At 32.4% G+C, this 21779-nt stretch overlaps 1 long non-coding RNA gene across 1 annotated transcript in view; it reads right to left on the reverse strand.

Moving 5' to 3' along the window:
• LOC134695983 (uncharacterized) overlaps positions 1-19443 on the reverse strand; it is a 70511-nt gene extending 51068 nt beyond the window's left edge. Inside the window, exon 1 of the long non-coding RNA XR_010102875.1 lies at positions 19378-19443. This is a non-coding gene — a long non-coding RNA (uncharacterized LOC134695983). The remainder of the gene's footprint in view (positions 1-19377) is intronic.
• Positions 19444-21779: the final 2336 nt, after the last annotated feature.

Below are 21779 nucleotides of genomic sequence, written 5' to 3' on the forward strand. Positions count from 1 at the left end.
TGTAAGATACAGTCACAGAAAATGATTATATTTATAAGTACATCTGAGCCAGTGACGACATATATAGACGATTTTAATTTTAAAATCATAAACTTCCTCCACTTTAGTAGCAATATACCAACTTTACCTGCATATGGGATATATATTTCCCAACTTATTCAATATTCAAGATCTTGCAGCTCTTACTCAGACTTTGTAAAATGTCATCAGTGTCTGAGTAGAAAGTTGATAAACCAGGGGTATGTCAAAGAACGTCTCGTCCTTTTTCTAAAAATGTTCATCGGAAAGTACCAAGACCGTGTTGATAAATATTCCGTATCAACTTCATAAATAATGTATAGATATTGCGTACTGATGTAGCTTATCATCGTAGCAACGTGTTCTATAGTTTTTTCATTTGTCTTTGTCATGTTATCAATATTACTTTTACTGTTGAGTGGTTTTATGTGATATCCGTTTGACGTGGCTCGGCATTTATATATCTCGTCAATGTGTTTGTATTGTCTTTAGTTTATTGGTGGTGTGCTTTGTATATGCGATTTTGTGTATTTCTTTGGTTCTTATAACGTGATTCTATACTTAAAAATATCCCGTCAATGTGATTTTGTTCTATTTTATGTCATTATGATATATATCTAGTATGGACTAGTTTATATCTCGGTCTATTTCTGAAATTTATTCTTACATAATTTTAACCTGTATGCTAACGTTGTCTATGTAAATTTTAAAATTGTGTGTATGCACATTGAACGACAAATCAATGTGACGTATAAAATGGTCTGACGTCTGACACACAAATCAATGAATGTGTTTGTAGATATATGTTTTTGTGTTCTGTTGAATTGTTCCTGTTAAAATTGTTATACGATGATGACTGATGTACATATATTTTGACTATTTATGTTTGTGTGTCTGTTTAGTTAACGTATCAATGTAAATATAACGGAATTTGATGAGACTGTCGTCAAAGTGAGAGGGTTAGCGCTATAAAACCAGGTTTAATCCACCATTTTCTACATTAGAAAATGCCTGTACCAAGTCAGGAATATGACAGTTCTTGTCCATTCGTTTTTGAGGCGTTTTGTTATTTTTATGCCATGTGATAATGGTCTTTCCGAATAGACCACTTTCGAGTTCATCCGTCACCGGAAAAAACTCGTCAATTATACACGCCTTTATGACGTCATTTACCAGATAGAGGGGTCGCCTGTATCCCTGCACTATTTACGTTCTTCAAGCGTCTTAGTGATCGTCATTGTGTAGGATAAACTAGAAATAATTGTTGTTCTGTAGGTACTTAATGACAATTCCCTAATGACAGCAATGCTGATTGTCAATTTTGAGAATTCAATATGCCGAAAAAATTCGTACAATATAGAATTATAGTTTTCAAACCACTTACTCGACATTGGAATGGAAGTTAAGACGCCCCTAAACGCACAAATAACGTTCACTAAAACAAGATTTTTTTTACGCAAATGCAGGGGGTCTCATTGGGGGGGGGGGGGGGGGGGGGGGGGGTTCCGATCTCGGATCCCGCTAACAGTTTTGTTAGATTCCCGTATCCCGCTTACACTATGTGCGTAAGCAATTCTCATTTTGTTTGTCATTTCCTGGGTCCCACAAGACCTCATTTCCCGTTTTCACGTCACAATAATTTGACTTTTACGTTTTACGCTTACGAACAATCGGCAATCCAGCATCACGCCTAGGTCCCAACGAGACCCTCAATGCATCGAACTCGAAAGTTGTCTATTGATTTTCCTGTAAGTTCAGTATTTTTGTGATTTTACTTTTTATATATATATCACGCGTCTGATGACGTTAATTCGTTTAGCGAAATATTGCGTGAATAATATATAAAATGAATGATGAATAAACAGACGACTTTTTTTTTATTTTTGAAGAAAATGAAGAAAATTAGTTAAAAAGTACTAATAAAGCAAAGTAAGAGATGCGAACGGTGTTTTTTTTTGCGCCTAAATCCAGATAGCTGTGAAATATATACCAAAATAGGTGAATATTTAGGACATTTCACGAACAGATCGTGCAGGTGTTTTATAACTAACCGGTAAGATGTTGTTGCATAAAAAATATTCATTTCAACACAATTATTAAAGTTGTATAATGTAGAATAGGTTTTGTCATTCAGTTTCTTCATATTGAAGGGAATTCCACTATGATGCTTTCTTTATGCGAGTCATGTTTACTGTCGAATAATGATACTATTCTTTCATTTTCACTGAAGAGCGATTCATTATTATTGTATATGCGGCGCATTTTCACTGTATGATATATTTTTTTTTATCTATTACAGCGTATTTTTTTACGCATGTAAAGCAAGACTTTGGTTAGCGTGCTTGCTTTGTTTGTTTTTTTTACAATCATAATGATAACACTCAATTTAATTTAAATATAATAATTATATAAATACAGGTTAAACTATGCCGATACATATTGTTTAAAGATGTCAGTCTTATTTACAAACTTTGTATAAACAATTATACAAACTAAGCAAGCAAGTCAACCACAGTTTTGATTTACATGCATTAGGATATAAGCTGTACCGCCTTAATTTAACCGACTTGCTCAAACAATAGATAGAGTAAGAGACGGATTTGAAAAAAAATAACTTACGGAGAACATGTTCTTGGATTAATTTGCACTTCTCATAAGTGCAAATTGGAACCACACTTTTTTTTTGTCGTAGAATCATCAAATTTGGCAATAATGTACCTCTGGGGATAAATAACACAATACAAAAATAAATTTGGTATGGCTCGCCCGGTTCGGCAACTGGAGCGAAAACAGTGACAAAATCCTGTAGGATATTTTTTTCTCCCATAGGATTTTTAAAAATCCTACAGGATTTTGAGAAATCCTATAGGATAAAGTCATAATCCCGTAGGATATTTTAAATATCCTATGGGATATATAAATCCTATCGGATTTATTTATCCTATAGGAAAATTTATCTCCTATGGGATAAAATTAATATCCTATGGGATTTAAAATCCTGTAGGATTTCACAAAAAACTGTTAAATCCGATAGGATTTTTTTTATCCTATAGGATTATCATGAAAGACTTTTTGTCAGAAACTAATGTCCCTTAGGATATTTTTTTCTCCTAAGGGATTTATTTTGTCCTGTGGGATGTTTTTTCTCCCATAGGATATTTTTTTCTCCTACCGGATTTTTTTCTCTCCCTTAGGATAAATTTTGTCCTGTAGGATATTTTGTTTTCCCTTAGGATTAACTTTGTCCTATAGGATTATTTTTTCTCCCATAGGAATAAATTTTGATATGTTTTGTCATCTAAGATGGATTCGTCAGTTTTGTTGGTATTTTACAAACGTTAACAATTGTTGCTACATAGATATTGATCACTACGTAGCTGCTACGATATTGAACTCAACCTTTGTGTTTAGCCTAGCTGCTAAATAGATATTGATACCAGGGTTGGGTTCAATATCGTAGCGGCTACGTAGCTGCTATCAATATTTATGTTACAACTAGTCTATAGCTACACATTCAATAGTCAAAATCTACGTAGCACTTCGTAGCTGCTACGATATTGAACTCGACCCATCTAAGAAGACGCTACGATATTGAACACGACCTTGGGTTGTGTTCAATATCTTATCGGCTATATAGGGCTATGTAGATTTATGACTATTAAACGGGTGGCTAGCCTACCTGCTACATAGATATTAATAGCAGCTAAGCTAGATACTCGTTCAATAGTCATAAATACGTCGCACTACGTAGCTGCTACGATATTGAACGCAACCCTGAAAAGGGTCGTTATAGTTTCCATAATTATCGAAACGGATACATGGAAATGTTACTTTATAGGATTCTGCAAATCTTGCCTTCGTATATGGTTTTCATGATATTAATTATTAATGGGTCTGATTAATAAATGTTGTTTGTTTTACGTCCTGTGGCAAATATTTCATGTATGTTCATAACGAGAACACATTAATTATACATACAATAGGTAGGCTTTTCATAGCAAATATAAAAGGTCGACTGAGAGAATGGACATGGAACTTGGAATGGTAATGCAAAATGAGGATATATTGAATAAAAAACAGAACTGCCTCAATTAATTGTGCAAGAGTACCAAATGTGCAGAAGTCTTCTGTGCATGAAATCTATGCTTAAATCGACCATCGTTTTTCACGTACAGTTTTCAATAATATCAATTGGTTAAATGCATTTTGATGGCTTAAATAAAAGGGAGAGTTCTTTTAGATTGGATTATTTATTGCACTTTAGTTTTTTTGGTATGATACTATATTTTTCTGACAGCTTCAGATTGCTCTTGGTTATGTTTTTGCACTTAGTGCGGGAAATCGTGGGTTCAAATCCCGGCCTGGTCAATCCAAATATGTCAACATTTAAAATTGCTGTTCCTCCGCTAAGCAAGTGGAATTAATAATTTAATTACACCTCTCCTCCATTACATGATATATCTGTAAAAAAGACTGGTATGCTCGAGTGGCTAAATGATGTCTTAATGCGGAGTGTTACCTTGTGAACTAGCGCGTTAAAAATCTTTCTCGACACTATCAGTCTAGAACAGGGTTCATATTTAGTATAACATTTGGAACTTGAATTTGTCTCTGGGCAGGTATGGATATAAGGCATATTCAACGTTCATTATGTATCTACTAAATCGTTAATAAATAGAGAAGTATTTTCCTTGTACTGATTTTTATTTCATGTACTTGGTTTGATTTCCACGAATTGATATTATAAAAATGGTATGGTTAAACTTTTCACAAAATATGTATGTGCCTTTTGTGATATTTTTAATGGCAGGTAATATGAAATTAGCTCCTTACTTCATTTATACATGGAACAGGTTTTTTTTTTTGGCTTGACAAGGTGTATAGGGATCTCTCTATAAAAAAAACCCAAAAGACTGTAAAAAAAACTTTCAATATCTTGATTGTCTGTGTTGTTGGGTTGTTGTCTCATCAATATTTACTCTTATTCCCTTTTTTCGAACCCAAAGGATAGACTTGAGCACAGAAATATTGTCCACTCTTGACTTCATCAGCTCGGCTTTCGACTTAACCTTGCTGAAAAAGTAAAGCCCCCCTCCCCCCCCCCCCTATTCCTACCAACGTGAAAATTAGTTAACAGGCTAAAATGGCCACTACGATGCTTTATGCTGTTGCTTTTTAATCACTGCCTATTGCAGATATATTTCCCGGTTTTGGACAGAATAAAAAGTAGATGTGGTTCGATTGTGAATGAGACAACTTCAAACAAATGCTTTCCACCAAGGTTCACATGAAGCTGATGAACGCAAATTTATATAAAAAAAGAAGATGTGGTATGATTGCCAAAGAGACGAATGACATATAAATTAACAACTATATTGATAATTCTAATTAATTTACACACATTTTTCAATACACGAATATTTTTTGAAATAAATAAAGTGCCGGATGCATATCTTTAACTTGCCTTGAGTATACTTTTTATGTCCCTATTCGTACAGGAAGTCCTGTGTTGTTATTTAGACGTACCGGTCCACAATATCTGACACACATTTACAAAACAGGTCATTTGTAATATAAGCTGGAAAAATTTCATAGTTTTAGAATAAAGCGGATCATCGCAATTGCGTTAAGATAAATTAATATCTAATTTCCTACCACAAGAAATTGGTTTTTGTTTTTCAATTCTTACTCAAATTTAGATATAGAGTTGACACTGCAATGTTTTGTATCAGGTTTATTCCACTCATTTTGCATTTGCCTGTGTTCTATCCTTTTAAAAACCTTGCGGTGAGGCATGGTTTCTGACATCAGAAAAATAAATGAAGTATAGGCCACTGGACGTTAAGCAACCAAGTATTAAACCTCAACTTTCCGTGAAGTGTGTACAATTATTTGTATTTTTAAAATTAAAAAAAAAGGATAAACATTTCCAAAAACTGAAAATATTTGAGAAGACGCTATTACCTTAGAAGTAAAAAAAAATACCAGACAGAATAAACACGGCAGAAACAAACAAACGAAAAAAAACATGAGAAAAATTTGAAATACCATATACATGTTAAAATCGATATATACAAGCGGATTATAAACGGGGCAGGGTTGAGCGAACATGAATTTCTACTAATTACACTAAAGGTGTCAATCAACTGATTGAAGCACGTGTCGAGAAAATATTTGATAACTTTCTAACTAAAAATGCGGTACGTCTAAACACTGCTAAGGATTCCTTAGTGCACTAAGGACTATACAATGCCACTAAGGACTAGAAGGACTACTGTTATACGTGTTATTTTTACATATTCTGTTAAAGATTGATATTTTAATGCATAAATTTCAAATTTTATAGAAAAATAATCATAAATAAAAAAGATATTCAACATTTTCTAGGCACGTGCCCATTTTTGTTTGATATACCGAAAATCAATGAACCGATTGACACGTGCCAAATAATATAACAACTGATTAAACAATCATATATTCTTTAATTTCAGAAATTGACAATTGTATCGAAAAGATTAATACTTGATTATCAAAATAAAATGTGTTGTTCTTATCTAAAAGTTAAAATAATTAAAAGGACAAATAATTTTGCTTTTGTTTCATTTATTTCCCGACATAGTTATTTGCCATAGGTTTTATTTAATGTTGATGCGCGCCAACTAATAAGTAAGAGTGTGGTCAGCTTGGTAAAATGTTTATGTAAGAGACATGAAGACAAAATGAATATATATATTTATAACTTTTTTGTTTTTATTTTAATTCCGACAAAGATGCGTTACGAGTGGCTTCACTAAAACATGAGTAAATTCCGAAAAAAAACCTATAAATCCTGATTTTTATTTGTCCACTTTCTATTACTGCTTTTTACGTACTAGTACGAAAAACGATTGAATTGATAAAAAATCATGTGGCGTCCTTGTGATTTATCAAAACCACTAGTTTTCAACCAGTTTGATATCAGTTTACAAAGGCGGTACTTATTAATTTGAAATTGTTTGACATTTGTCTTTTTTTTTCTTCTAAAAGTAAAAGAAGTTTAAAATAATCATCTAACGAATTTTAGTCAGATTAGGTTTTATTTCTAATATATGAAAGAGAAATGTTTTTTCAAAATGTTCCACAGTGTTTAGTATATTATTTACGAATAATTTCCTGCATTTGTTAATTTAAAGTTAAAGATATAATGTTGAGAGTGCTTTGTAAAAATTACTCACTGTTGAAGGCCGTATGGGTAACTTAAAGTTATTAATTTCTGTGTCATTTTGTCTCTTGTGAATAGTTGTCTCATCACCAACCCTACCACATCATTTTTTATATTGGTTGCAAAAATTTATTATCGTATTGAACTCGTTTTTGTCCAGAAATATATTGCTCAAACGTGTTCTTCATATGATAATAAAATTTAAAAATGAACCATAGCATACGCACAAAAACATGATTTCTGTCTAAATCCGTCTGTTTTCTTGTAGCTTGCATTAAATAAGTTTGGTTACATGTAGTAAAAATTTTTTATCAGATGGGTTTTTTTTGTCCCCAAATACATTGCTCAAACGTCTTCATATGTAAATTAAAAAAAGGATAAAATTTTGAAAAAGTACCATAGCAAACGCACAAGGGTGGTTGCATGTAGTAAAAAGTTTATTATCTTATTGATTACGTGTTGTCCAGTAATACATTGCTTAACGTCTCCATATAAGAAAATAAATTTTGAAAAGTGCACCACAAGAAACAAAATAATGTGTTTCGGCTCCATACCTGTTCGAACGCATGTCCGTCGTCGCCCGTATTCTGTCATTTATTAATGTATGAACATCAAATTAAAAAACCTTCAATACACTTGAGAAAAAATACTTCTTCATTCTGAAAAAAACACATTAATAGTATTTCAACAACAATTCTTTTTTTTACCAATGTTGTCCATTAAACACAACAAATACTATGATTCCCGTGTAATCAGTTATGTAATATGACACGTGTCAAACGGTTCATTGACTTTCGGCACATCAAAGAAATACGGGCACGTGTCTAAATAATGTTGAATATCTTATTCATCTATGATTATTTTTCTACAAAAATTGAAATTTATGCATTAAATATCATTCTCTACCATAATATGAAAAGAAATTGCACGTAACAGCACCCCATCTAGTCCTTAGTGGCATGTTATAAGTCCTTAGTGCACTAAGGACTCCTTGGCAGTGTTTAGATCGACGCACCCTAAAAATGACATAATTAAAAAATTTGATTTATGATTTTTTACAAAGTCTTTTTCTAGATGCCATATCCGTTGTGATAGTATCATTCCATCAGGTCCTTAATGCACATTTTTGTTCTTAGTGAACTAAGGAGGTCCTTTGCAGTATTTCTACGAATCACATGATTTACATGTATGCTGAGGGAAAAGACGCACATGTTTTTATTAGTAGGACGAAAGTCACAAAAATGTAATCCAATTGTACACGTTGGGAAAAAGTCTGTGAGAAAGGTTTAAATATTTTTATTTAACATCTTCATATTTTTATCTGCGAAATCATAATTTCGCTAGCCGTTAAGACGGAACGATATTCCATACCGCAGATACCATTTAATGATAGACTTTGTAAATTTTTTAGTTCGAACTGTGTGGAAAACAAAATACATGTTTTAATGGTCTGTCCCGTTTATATACAGACTTCCGATATGAACTTTTTCAAACATCACGTGAACATATTAACTTTGACAGAATGAACACAGAGAAAAGACGCAGTGCTCATATGAACTGTAAATACATACAAAAGTTTTAAGCTCGTACAATAAATAATTTTTTTATTAGAAGAAAAAAGTGTTCATGAAATTATGATTTACAAACAATATATCTTCAGTATTATTTTTGTCTTTCTTTGTGCATAGTTGTTTCTTACATAAAGGTTACTGTGATGTGTTTCAAATAAAATCCCAAGTTTATATACCTTTATTTTCTTTTGCAAAGATAATTTTATTATAATATCTATCATCAGAATATTAGCATTTTAATAAAGATTTTATTCGTAAATTTTGTTACTTATATCAGAGACATATAATACATATGTATTATATGTCTCTGTTATATTAAATGTGGATATTATTTTAATTTCATCAAAGATTTACTAAAAAAATCCTGGATTTCATTGATAAAGATGTGTGTTGTAACTAATTCATAATTTATATATTTTAATTAATTTTATTGTAAATTTAGTGTCTCGTAATTTTATGAAGGCTGGCTATCGATCTTTGTTTTAACTGTAAGACCAATGTGCGACACTATAACGAAATAATCATTATATTCATCTTTTATATTTAATCTCAATTACCAGATTAAAATTTCACACCTAATTGAACATTGAAGATGTACGCTGACCACTATGTGTATATACCAAGAAACTGCTAGGTGTGAAAATAAGATGAGTCAATTTTATGAGGACCTGTACGGGGGTCCTTAATTCTATAATTGTTCAGTCTTTTTCTGTGTTCTTTATATATAAGCACTTCGTCGTTCTCTTTTCCTTATTTTTTCTCTATGTTTCTGTAGTCATTATTTATTTTCCTTTATTCGGCACTTTTAACCAAGGATTTGTATAGTTCAATTTACAAATCCCTGTTTTAACCCATTATTCTCTATTCATCGACCCCATCCTGACCCTCTTTTTTAATGAACCGTTAGAAAATACGTCTCGAATGTGGCAGCATACATCACAGTCCACGACATTATAAACTAGTAAGGCACAACCTTTGATTAATAAACTAGAATAAATATACTAATATAACGGTCCTAAGTCAGGAATCTGATGTACAGTAGTTGTCGTTTGTTTATGTAATATTTACGTGTTTCTCGTTTCTCGTTTTGTTTATATAGATTAGACCGTTGGTTTTCCCGTTTGAATGGTTTTACACTAGTAATTTTGGGGCCCTTTATAGCTTGTTGTTCGGTGTGAGCCAAGGCTCCGTGTTGAAGGCCGTACTTTAACCTATAATGGTTTAATTTTTAAATTGTTATTTGGATGGAGAGTTGTCTCATTGGCACTCACACCACATCTTCCTATATCTAATAAATTTTAAAGATAATATATATTTTTTACAATTTCGTTCGTTCGTTTTTTATCGACAAATGGTTCAGGGTTTTTCCGCAGTTTTAAGTTACGTTATAAAATATATATATATATATTATAGAATAGCTAAAAAGTAGATACATATATTTATTTCGTCTCAAACCATTTCTTGGAACTTGTGAAGCTTTTTATGATAAATGGATTTTTTTTTCGATTGACCTATTGATATCCATAATTTGTTTTATAAAGTTATTAAACCAATTGAAATACCAAACACATGACGAAAAAACGGTCGCCAAAAACGTATTCATAGTCAAACTGTTTGTACACACGTGCGTGATAAACGGTCCATGATTGAATGATCATGAATTTCAATCGATTACACAGATTGTAATCAATATTGAACGTGGCACGTGTCGATAAAATATTCTTATTAATTATTAATATAAAATATTGAATTATTTATTTTGAAATAGTTTACTTCTATAATTCATTCCTTAGTGCCAATCATATCATATCGTCTGGTCCCTTGTACTTGCATCACTTTTTATTAAAATTTTCATCAGAATCTTTCGACAATTTCTATCACACAGATGAAGCTTTAAAAAGTTGATAAATATTTTCACGAGTCAAACAGTTGACGTGCTTTCTTTATCATGTTTAAGCATGCGAGAATGTATTCTTAAAAAAATCTAAGAGACACAGAAAACGTAATACTACTAGTTTACGAAATCATTCAATTTTGCATAAAGATGATAACTCTAACTTAAAAAAAAACGTTCAGAAATATGAAAAGGAAAAGATGGAATTCCTTCTTGAACAAAATACAAAACTAGTAAACGGTGAATGTATATGTACTACTGTAGACTTTGTTATGATGACCTTTAACTTAATAAATATATATTTTTTATTATTTCAATCAACAGGTAAACCTTAATTAAATTTTTTTCCGGAAAAGTAAGATATTTATTTGCGGAAACGTAATATTTTTTTTCCCCGGAATCGTCATTTTTTTTTCTCTGGAAAAGTAATACCAGAGACATATAATATTATATGTCTCTGGTAATACCAATTTGCGGAAACGTAAAAACGCCGCTACTAATTTCGGAAAAGTAATGCACGAAAATGCGGAAACGTGAAGTTGGATTTTTGGGAGAAAAAATAACTACTAAAGGACATGTTAGCGCCGACATGAGTTGTATGAAAAGATTTCCAAAACAACCATATCATTAAGAAGGAATGTTTACATGCTATACTCTCGTACTAGTATTACACGGTTCTTGTGGCGTTCACCTTAGACACACATCGTTTTAACGATGTTTAACAAGAATACCCATATTTAGTGGACAAGCAATTTATTCTTTTTTTCTGTTATTGAATACCGAGAAAGAAAATAAATCCCGAAATTAATTTGGAACTTTGATACTCACTAGTTTCCCATCAAAATATTCACAATTAATGTTCGTCCAGTGGCATATATAACAATCTTATTTCTATATGCAATCAACAATGAGCAAAACCCTAACCTTATAGTCATCTATAAAACCCCGAAATGACAAATGTAAAAACAATTCAAACGAGAAAACTAACGGCCTGATTTATGTTCAAAATGTGAAAATTCCTTGATAACCTGAATTTTCTTAATTATTTGCCTACAATATATAAGTCACTGTTTAAGAAAAATAAAAGATAAAATTCTTGGACTATTATAGTAACGTTAGTATACTAGTCCCAGAATTAAAGTGTTGATAAAATAAGAGCCTCACATTTGAAAGTTTTAAAACATTTCGAAGATAAAAAAATATATATATACAAAACAGACTTTTTCGTTCATATTGTAACAGGAATAAGGCAGTTAGTTTTCTCGACTGAATTGTTTTACATTGTCATTTCGGGGCCTTGTATAACAGACTATGCGGTATTGACTTTGCTCATTGTTGAAGGCCGTACAGTGATCTAAAGTTATTTATTGTTGTGTCAATTTGGTCTCTTGTGTTCAGTGGTCTCACTGGCAATCATACCACATCTTTATTATATATTTAAATCATTTTACAAGACATAAAACTGTTATTTTATTGTGTGTTACTGTTGCAGACAATTCTTTTCAAATATTAAAAACTATTTTAATTCTATGGAATTTTGCATTTGCACCCGCTTGAAAAAAATAAAACCATATAAAGAGGCAACATCGAAATTCTCTGTTCTTTAAGCGGCATTTTCACATGAGTAAAATATAAGGTCAACGTTTGAAACTTTCCGTGGAACAACGTCAAAATCGTTGTTTTATAAGGAACGTCGTGTAACGCTAAGTGGCACCAATACCGTGCATAACGTCAATATAAATCTGTGATTTTACTATGTCCACAATTTCAATGAACCAAAGCAAGTTAAACATCGTCCTGTATCCTGGGAACATGTTCCTGCTGTATCTAAATCAAATTGGTTCTCTTCTTCTTCTTCGTCTTCTTCTTTTGGTATACAATAGTCGATCGACATTCGATGATTACATACTGTTGGCATACGTGGACTAGTCTATTTACAAAACTTTTACCCCAATTTATTCAAAATATATGTTTTTTTCTTATGTTTAATGTATACATGTATGTATTTTAAATTGCGCTATAGTTCCGTAACTTTCTACCCAGTCGAATAAACGAATCGTCGACAAGTGCGTACATTTTTTTAAATCAATATTTCTGGTATGTTCCAATCTGTCCTTCACTTTTCTGGTATGTTCCAATCTGTCCTTCACTATTGACAGAAGTGAAACGATGCATGAACTTGCAAGTCCGACAGGAAATCGCTTGAATACCTGGACGTGTCACCTCACACCCCTTACAATACCTTTGGAAGTAACACCTTTAGGCATGCTGGTGATCAGATGAGGGAAGATCAGAATTTATTTGAAATAAGTTTATTACTTTAAAGAATTATGAACAAATTAGATTTTCGAAAACAATTTTCACGGAACACTTATTCATGATTTCAACTTTGACTTTTTACTTAATTCCAATATTAACAGTTTAAAAACAACAGACCATGGTAATTTAAAAAAATGCAAAAAATTTCCGTATAAAGTTAGTTAGTCGGATAAAACAACAGTACGATTGACAAGATATCGACACGCAATTACGACTACATCCTTATTCTTTCAAAAAGAGATTCCCAGGCAACCTCAGAATATAAAGTTTCAGGTTTTGTAAATATTAGTAGACCTGTTACTATTCTTGCGGCCTCTAATTGCAAATTTTCTAATTTCCAAGGATCCGTGTTGAAGGCTGTTCTTTGACCTATTCAATTGTTAAATAAAATATGTTTAAACTTAACGGAGCCTTGGCTATAAAAAGCCTCAAATGTTGAAGGCTATTCTTTGACCTATTAAATTTTTAATAGTCTTCAAATTTCAACAAAATTCCGCGTAAGGGACCACAACTTGGAAATTGAGATAGGTTTTTATAAAAAAAAAATCAAAGAGAACACAGAGTGTGTAAAGTTTTAAAATTTTTGATGGATAGGAACATTTTTTCTCCTTTGCCAAATCAACTGTAGTATTAGCACTCATACCACTAATTATATTTATATTAGTGTTGTCAACGGTTAACCGGTTAACCGGTTAACCGGTCGAACGACCGAATACCGAATACCAAAATCGCTAACCGGTTAACCGGACTTTTTTTCAATTTTGTGATTTGATATAAATGTGTATTGAAATCATTAAATAGTTATGTTTTATTTAAAAAATGTCGTCGTGGTAACTAATTAGACAGATCAATTGTCCAGTATATTGATTGCTATTGTTAATCCTAAAAACATAAAATTAATTAGAACTTGTCTCTCAGCTCGGGGCAGGATCTTAAAGAAACATAATTAGTAAACATGTTTTTTTAACAGTAACTTTAAATCAGTAATGCGATTAAATTTTACGATTTACTTCATTAGTTCGTTTTTGATCTAATTTTGTGTAAGAAACAGGTCGTACGGTGACTTAAAGTTTTTAATTTCTGTGTCATTTTGGTCTCTTCAGGAGAGTTGTCAATCACATCACATCTTTTTTATAATTAATCATTTCAAATTGAAACACTCCACATTATTTTCGGAGACAACAAGAGAAAAGGAAATCGGTTTCAGACATAGTCAATTCTACGAGATCAAGAAGGTTTTTTTTTATTTTTCAATATGAAGTTGGTACAGAAGCTACTGTTGATACGGTGTATTTGATTATTAAAAGTCAAACTTCGCCAGGAATCATCAAAGACAAGCCTTATAATGCCAAAAGACAATATTCAATTCTAAAAGGTTAAATTTATGACTTGGATGAAAACTTGTCAAATTGACACTCATACCACATCTAATATCTATGTGTAGGGACTATATTGATAAGTCTTTCAAACCCCAATTTAAACTATACCGGTTAACCGGTTAATCGGTCGAACGATTATCCGAGTAACCGGTTAGTCAAAAGTATACGATTTGACAACACTAATTTATATCTATTTTCAGCATAGAATATCTCAGTTTGTTATTGTCGACATTTCTATTACATTTTCTTGATAAAACTTTTTAATCCATGAATAAACATTTTAACAAGCTGACCATATTCTAATTTAAGAGTTGGCGCCCATCAAAGCCATGCACACGAAAATATTTATAGGAAGAGAAATAATATATAAATAACATATAGCTGAGAGGGTGATAGAGCAGATTGGTACCCCGAGAAAACATTGTCAACCGCGGCGAAGCCAAGGTTGACAATGCTTTTTCAAGGGGTTCCAATCTGCTCTATCACCCTCTCAGCTATGTGTTATTTAATTTATTATACTGAATTTTCTGCTATTACTGTCGATTTTTTAAAATATAAAGTAATAAACTGTGACATCTTGTACATAACAATCCGTATTTATAAAGCGCACATTTGATCAAACGTCTCCGTGAAGGGTAATAGAGTATTTGCCATAGGATAGTGTCGTATTGAATAAAGCGCGCACTTGATCAAGCGTCTCTGTGATGGTTGATAGAGTATTTGGCATAGGATATTTGGCATAGGATAGAGTCGTATTTAATAAAGCGCACACTTGATCAAGCGTCTCCATGAAGGGTAATAGAGTAAATTGACATCCTCGTTTTAGCCAATCAAAATCTGGCATTTTGACATGAAGTATAATAAAACAAATTAAAGCACAATGATTTGTCCTTTAAATCTCTGAAATTATCAGCAATAATATTTTTTTTTTAAGTTTTAGTTACGAATGATATTCTTGCCTTACATGTTGATGTGTCTGTTGTCAGGGATGCACATAGACCTAGGTGAACAATACTGTCTTTAGTTACATCTAGTTTTTAGTTCCATAAAATTTCAGTTATTGTCAAATTTTGTTGAAGAATTTATTGTTGAAAGTTAATGTAAATGTTCAGTTGCAAATACTACATGCATATTGAGGACACAATCGAAGAAGTATGGTTACTGGCAAATCTATTCAGGCATCTCCACAATAAAAATATCTTCACGGAAAGAAAGCTATACTCAATAAAAATCAAAAACACTTTTGTACGATTTCTCAAAGTTGTTTAAGTAATTGTAGTGTATTGGATATACCCGTTGGACACATGTTTTTGTCTTGTCATTACTTTCAATGAAAAGCTGGTGGTATTCTTAGCCCCAACACCATGTGTTGTTTTAAAATTGCTTCTGATTTTATTCAGTTTTTATTCAGATGGTGTCACAGTCATGTCTCAGTACCTAACAAGTCGGTTGAGTACAGGAACCCTGATGAGTTCAAAATGATGAGTCCTCTATGCAGAAAGAAAATTCCGCACATAGAGCCGGGCCTCTTTTGGTCATTAAACAATAATGTATAATAGTTCAGTGAAATGGTTGCTACACTAAACACTAAAATGCACTTTTGAACTTAAATTGAAAAAAAAGCACATGAGATTACCAAAGGATAAAGGTTTCTGCTTTGAGTCAGGCGATGAATGTATACTCATGACTTTTGATATTTCGACCGGCCCCTATTCCTTGATGAGGAATAAACAACCACAATGCATTAAACAAGAGAAAACTCGATTTAAAAGAAGCCAGAGTCAGATGTAGAAATAGGTAACAGAAGAAACTACGCAAATGGCAATAAACACAAAATAACAAACGGACCAGTAGCAGTAACTCAATGCAAGCTCCATGTTTGAAGTACACTTATCGGTAATTTGTATCATTGGTAGAAAAATTATTAATTCTTAAACAGTAATATCTGGGAATATTTGGTCTGCTCCAATAAAATAATATCCTTACCTACTACAAAAACATATAGAACTATTCTCTGTTCTTTGGTTTTGTTCACAAATAGATTTTTCCCTAATAAGATATTTAATTCTCCTATAGGATACTTATTTCTCCTATAGGATATTTCTTTCTCCCATAGGATTTTTTTCTCTCTTATGAGTTGCTTTGATCTCCCATAGGATTTTTAATCTCCCTTAGGATTTTTAATCTCCCTTAGGATTTTTAATCTCCCTTAGGATTTATTTATTACCCTTAGGATTCTTTTTTATCCCACAGGATATTTTTTCTGTAATGAAATCCCTTAGGATATTACTTAATCCTATCGGATATTTTTATTCCCATGGGATTATTTTATTAGACTAATATCCTGTAGGATAAAAAATATCCTATAGGAAATGCTTTTATTTTTCCTAAGGGACCTTTTTAATCCTAAGGGAGAAAATATATCCCATAGGATATTTTTATTCTCCTAAGGGATTACAAATCCCTTAGGATTTAAATATCCTGTAGGATATAAAAAATATCCTATGGGATTATGACTTTATCCTATAGGATTTCTCAAAATCCGGTAGGATTTTTAAAAATCCTATCGGAGAAAAAAATATCCTACAGGATTTTGTCACTATTTTCACTCCAGTTGCCGAACCGGGCGAGCCACACCAAATTTTTTTTGGTATTGTGTTATTTATCCCCAGAGGTACATTATTGCCAAATTTGATGACTCTACGACAAAAAAAAGTGTGGTTCCAATTTGCACTTATGAGAAGTGCAAATTAATCCAAGAACATGTTGGAGGAAAGTTTGGTTTTAAAACACTCTAAATAAATTCAATAGAAATAACATTTATTTCAAATGTATTCCATTTAATTTCTCATAAATCGTATAGGGATCTTTATCCTTGTTTTGTCATCCATTTCCATATCCTTGTTTTTTTATCCATTTCCATGACACTTCACCACTAATTACGTACATCTTGATATAGATTGAGTTGTTGGTTTTCCTGTTTAAAAGGTTTTACACTAGGGCCCTTTATAGCTTGCTGTTCAGTGTGAGCCAAGACCCTATGTTGAAGATCGTATTTTGACGTTTTATAAAGGTAAACTTTTATAAATTGTGACCAGGATGGAGAGTTGTCTTATTGTCACATATGACATCTTATCTTTCTGTGGCTCAAACCAAAACGACACGGGATAAAAAGGGACAAAATACAAACGTTTGTAATATATTTATAATGGGCTTAATATGAGCCAGAAAAGAGTAGAATAGTGGGTCGCGTTGGGGTAAGCCGATTTTTTTGGTAGCGTGACACGTGAAAGTCAAATGATTGTGTCGTGAAAACGAGGAATAAAGTAAAGCGGGACACGGAAAATTTCAAAAAATTAGAACTGCATAGTATAAGCGGGATACAGGAATCTGACAAAGCAGTAAGCGGGATCAGGGATCAGACACCCCCCCACAATGAGACCCAAGAATAATATTTTTTTTATCTTCATCCTATTGTTACAGTCATGCCTTCAATAACAAATGTATCCCATGCATGCATATTTATATTTTTGGTCCCTTTTTCAAGTTTGTGGTCTCCAAATATTTATAGACAAAAGAAATTATGAATATTTGAGGTTCTTGGACATGCCGAATCTAGCTAACCTTGTATCCAGTTTGGGGATTTTTTACCAAGTTACCGTAATATCCTACAGAGGTCCAAAATGTCTAAGATCATCAAACATGAATTGTAGCATGCATGTCTTGTACAATTACCCAAATGTGCATTGTTTGACCTCTGTGGTAGTATCCACTCGCGGATCTAGAATTTTTTAGGAGTAGGATTCAATGACTGCCTAAGAGGGGGCGATTCCATATAAAAGTAACCAAATGTTTTTCCAAAAAGGGAGCAACCCCCTGTCCCCTAAATCCTCCTCTGGTATCAAGCTGTTCACTACGGATATTTTTATATCAAGGGTGCTCTACTTCACGTATCAATGCAAACAAAAAAGTTCGCCCACAAACCTTACATTTCATGTTTTTATGACTGTGGATAATTTATGTCACATACCGTTTCACCTTATACAGTAAAAATCATGCTAGCAACAATTGGGTTAAGAATATTTATTCTACCAAAACTGTCTTTTTCAGAATATGGAAATTGAAGCAGTTGAGGGTACAACTGGGAAAATTAATCTTTTATAAGCTTTTCTGTCAACATTGCGTTTCATGATGCATATTTCTCTGCTCGCAAGTGTATTTATTACGTGGAAGATAACGTCCTCAAATGTACTCGTCTCTATTTTACACAGACTGCTTATATTTCAATTTTAAAATACATTTATCATTAATTCTAAAGTCATCAACTAAGTTTTTTCATTTGTTTCAAGTGTATTTATAACATAATTCTACAATAAAAATTCCTCGCATCTTCGAAAGGTCCAAATCAGAAATGACTGCACAAACAGTGATATTTCATCGCATCTATAGTTAAAATGGATCGCATTCAATAATCGATATGCTACATATGTTGCTTTTATAACACTTATTTGAACTTTAATGCTGTGTTTGTACATAATAAAGACATTTCACAATGAAAATATGTAAAAACTTTCCTTCAAATCAATCAATTTGGTATTTTCAGAACGTAAACAAATACAGTTTTCCTATGATCCTTTATTCTACAATAGACATACCCGCATATGAAAGTAAAAATAAACTAGCTGGATTCGCACTTTATATACACTGCGCGTTTCTCTTATTCCAATTAAGACTAATTTATGCTTATTCTTTTAAAAGGATTTCACCATTTGATTTTTGACACTTTTGTTATAATGACCTAAATATATACCTCGGCGTTTTAGAGGTTTATTTGTCAAGTGAATATTTTCATATCTATCTTAGCAGTTTTTTTGTTTTCCCAATATGAAATAATTGGAAATTTGTTCATCTTTATGAACGTTGAACATTGTTCGAATAAAAAACAATGTCAACAGATCAGACTTGTTAGTAACAAAGATAACTCGAACGTATTACCTGGATATCTTGACAGATTTTCAAGACGAAAATGAACACGTCGTTCAGGTTCGTGACGACTGCCTGAAAATATAAACACAAACTAGAACTTTAGTATCATATACATTGTAAAAGAGAATGATTCAATTTTACTATGACCAATAATTTTATGATAATCTTATTAGGAATAGCATGATCAAAAAGCGCACCGGGCATGATTCAAGGCGATTCGATAACAAAAATAAGTAAGATGCATTGAGTTCAAATCCCGTCCAGGGAAGAAAGTATACAAAAGAGGATGTGGAATTTTGGCCAATAAGACAACTATCCACAAAAGACCAAAATTACACAAACATTAACAATTATAGATAACCGTACGGCCTTTAACAATGCGCAAAGCCCATACCGCATAGTGAGCTATAAAAGGCCCCGATAAGACAATGTAAAACACTTCAAACGAGAAAACTAACGGCCTTATTTATGTAAAAAAAAATGAACGAAATACAAATATGTAAAACATAAAGAAACGAGAACCACTGAATTACAGGTTATTGACTTGGGACAGGCACATACATAAAAAATGTGACGGGATTAAACATTGTAGCGGGATCCGAACCCTCCCCCTAACATGGGACAGTGGTATAACAGTACAAAATAAGAACGAACTATAAAAATCAGTTGAAAAAGGCTTAACTCATCAGATAGACAAAAAACACAAGTGGACGTGGCCGGGTACTTCTACATTCCGACACAAAAAGACACAATAAAATTGAGAATGGAAATGGGGAATGTGTCAAAGAGACAACATCCCGACCAAATAAAAAAACAACAGCAGAAGGTCACCAACAGGTCTTCAATGTAGCGAGAAATTCCCTGCACCCGGAGGCGTCCTTCAGCTGGCCCCTAAACAAATATATACTAGTTCAGTGATAATGAACGCCATACTAATTTCCAAATTGTACACAAGAAACTAAAATTAAAATAATACAAGACTAACAAAGGCCAGAGGCTCCTGACTTGGGACAGGCGCAAAAATGCAGCGGGGTTAAACATATTTGTGAGATCTCAACCCTCCCTCTATTCTTCTAACTAATGTAGAAAAGTAAACGCATAACAATACGCACATTAAAATTCAGTTCAGATCTGAGAGTCCTCGTAGTTATCTGACAGCTTGTTCAAAGCCACTAACAACTAATAAAAAATCATGCATCTTAGACTAAACAATCAATCCGTACACATCCAACATCCAATGGATTTAGTGTAAAAAAAGTGGAATATTTGCTAACACAAATTTACAGATACAACACGGCAGGCTGTCATTTAGACGAAATATTTATACAGAATGTATTCACCGCCTTGTATTACCATCATTTTTGTAGAGCATGTATGGTCGAATGGTAAAGCGAATCGGTCATATTCCAACACGATTGGTTGCCACTGTATCTCAGTACCATGTGGTCAAATCCCGGCGAGGGAAGACCAAAACATTTGCATACGCAAATTTATATGTTTAACAGTGTTAAGCGGTTATTAAGACAATTAAATACTAGTATACATAATGTGTTTTCAGCCTTGTTTACCATCACTGCTGGTGGACCGATGGATCAAATCCGGTTTAGAGTCGACACTGGTTATTAGAAAAAGGTAAGAAGAATCTATACATTTGTACATAAACAGATCCAATTTTCTAATATAAACATTTGCCTCTTTTGCAGATACGATATAAAGGAAAGATCAAGGATAGGGTGTAACCTCTATTTTAGAGAAGGGAAAAAGGAGGACAGAAAGATGATATTTACGATACATACAAGAAATTATTGAAAGACCTGTTGAAATTAGGGAAAAATGTCTGACTCGATATTTATTTAAGATAAAGTGTAAGACTTACTAGTTTTTTTTCTAAGGCTTCCAACCAAAAAAATAAAAAGAATATTTTTTTTTTTTTTTTTTTTTATTGAAATCAACAACTAACATGCAGCTCCCTATTAAGTCAACACTTAAATAGTGAATAATATATTAAATATAACAACCAATTTATAACACTCATTAGTGTGTTTAAGCTACATTCGTAGGCACTTACATAGTTTTATCTTGTAACTGCATCAGTTTTTTTACAAACTGAGACACACCTACTATATAGATTAAATGTTGATTGTTTCTATTTTTGGACACAATATAGGCGTAGCTCAGTTTGTGAAAATAAACGACCGTGCAAGGGCTGTTTAGTCAAGGTCGTTAAAAAATTCCATTTGTTGAAAATAAACTGATACAGTTATTGAATTAAAATTACATAATGTTTAGGAATATAATTTTAACACGCTAATTAATACATCAAAAATTTCACGCAGGTTTTCGCTAAACAAATTAGCTTTAATAGGCAAGTGTATCTTTCAAAGTGAAATCGGATGTATGACAAGAAAGTA

This window comes from Mytilus trossulus, chromosome 14 (genome assembly GCF_036588685.1).
Source record: "Mytilus trossulus isolate FHL-02 chromosome 14, PNRI_Mtr1.1.1.hap1, whole genome shotgun sequence".
In the NCBI taxonomy this organism is placed as follows: Eukaryota; Metazoa; Mollusca; class Bivalvia; order Mytilida; family Mytilidae; genus Mytilus; species Mytilus trossulus.